At 33.1% G+C, this 1949-nt stretch overlaps 1 non-coding gene across 1 annotated transcript; it reads left to right on the top strand.

The window, feature by feature from the left end:
- The first annotated feature begins 1062 nt into the window (after positions 1–1062).
- On the top strand, positions 1063–1135 carry TRNAA-UGC. Its single transcript has one exon. It is a non-coding gene; the product is annotated as a tRNA-Ala (tRNA).
- Positions 1136–1949: the final 814 nt, after the last annotated feature.

Raw genomic sequence — 1949 nt, 5'->3', positions numbered from 1 at the left:
TTTAGGGTTTTATGATGCAAGAATTGTGGGGATGTAGCTTATGATGGAAAATTTCGGGTTTTATGATGCAAGAATTGTAGGGATGTAGCTTAGATAGTAGAGCTCATTTAGCATGCGAGAGGTAAGGGGATATCCCGCATTTCCAAAAGAAACTATTTGTTATTAATATTTTACTTCTATTCAACCTTTCCTTATTTATGACATAATTAGCGGAGATATTTTTTCATTTTCACTTGATGACGGGACATTTAGGGTTTTCTGATATAAGTATTGTGGGAATGTAGCTTAGATGGTAGATTGCTTGCTTAGTATGTGAGAGGTACGAGGATCGGATCGCTACCCCATACCTCCAAAAGAAACTATTCGTTATTACTATTTTATTTCTATTCAATTTTTCCTTATTTATGACATAATGAATAGCGTTATTTTTTTATTTTCACTATTGTTGATGACGAGATGTTTAGGATTTTGTGATGTAAGAATCTTGAGGATATAGCTTAGATGGTTGAGCATTTGCATCCCATGTGAGAAGTACTGGATCGATACCATGCATCAACAAAGGAAACAATTACTAAGTATATTAGTTCTTTTAAATTTTTCCTTATTTACGACATAATGAGCGGGGATAGTTTTTCATTTTCATATCATTGATGATGGGAAGTTTAGAGTTTTTTATGTAAAATCGTGGGAATGTAGCATGGGAGTGGGAATGTAGCATGGGAGAGATACGGGGATCGATACCTCGCATCTCCAAAAGAAACTATTCGTTATTACTATTTTTTCACTATTATTCATGACGAGACGCTTAGGGTTTCGTGTCGTAAAAATTGTAGAGATATAGCTTAGATGGTAGAGCGCTCGCTTTGCATGCGAGTTGTACGGGGATTGATAACCCGCCTCTCCAAAATAAAGTATTTAATTTGTTATTATATTTTTTCATTTTCACAATTATCGATGCCCCGCATCACCAAACCAAACTATTTGTTATTAATATTTTGATATTTTTTTATTTTCACTATTATTGATGATGGGACATTTAGGGTTTTATAATGTAAATATCATGGGGATGTAGCTCAGATGGTAGAGCGCTCGCTTTGCATGCGAGAGGTACGGGGATCGATACCCTGCATCTCTAAAAATAAAACTATTTATTATTAAATATATTATTTCTTTTCAATTTTTCCCTATTCATGACATGTTGGGTAGCAATATTTCTTCATTTTCACTATTAAAGATGACGGGAAATTTAGGGTTTTGTGATGCAAAAATTGAGGGGATGTAGCTCAGATGGTAGAGCGCTCGCTTAGAAGAGGTACGGGGATGTAGCTCAGATGGTAGAGCGCTCGCTTAGAAGAGGTACGGGGATCAAATACTAGTAGTTATACTGCTACAATCTAACAAGCACATAGAGAGAGGACTTATTTAAGTAAAGAAAGCAATCTAGTACTTATTGTAAGGGAATTTGTAGGATGGTGGTAGCGGTACTTATTGTAAGGGAATTTGTAGGATGGCGGTAGCGTCCCATGCATATGACGTAACTTCTTCACAATTGCAATATCTGACCAATAGCTTCTAATCAAATTCATTAGTTTGGACAATGGTTGCATTGTTTTAGTCAAACAACCGAGACTAGTGTACTACCAATAGTATAAACATTTTGTACGTGTATTTTCTTACATATTAACAATTGTATACAAATAATAATTAAATTTATGAGTAGAAGTTTGGATGGAGTTTTATTAAATAAGTAATCTTAAATTATATCTAAAAATATATAAGATTTTTTTTATATACATTTAGGAGAACAAATCAAAGATTCAAGATTTATGAGTAGAAGTTTGGATGGAGTTTTATTAAATAAGTAATCTTAAATTATATCTAAAAATATATAAGATTTTTTTTATATACATTTAGGAGAACAAATCAAAGATTCAAAAAGATGTCGTTCA

This window comes from Cucurbita moschata, unplaced genomic scaffold (genome assembly GCF_002738365.1).
Source record: "Cucurbita moschata cultivar Rifu unplaced genomic scaffold, Cmos_1.0 Cmo_Scf01017, whole genome shotgun sequence".
In the NCBI taxonomy this organism is placed as follows: domain Eukaryota; kingdom Viridiplantae; phylum Streptophyta; class Magnoliopsida; order Cucurbitales; family Cucurbitaceae; genus Cucurbita; species Cucurbita moschata.
Note: the sequence above shows the minus strand (reverse complement) of the source record. Positions and strands in the feature narration are given on the sequence as shown.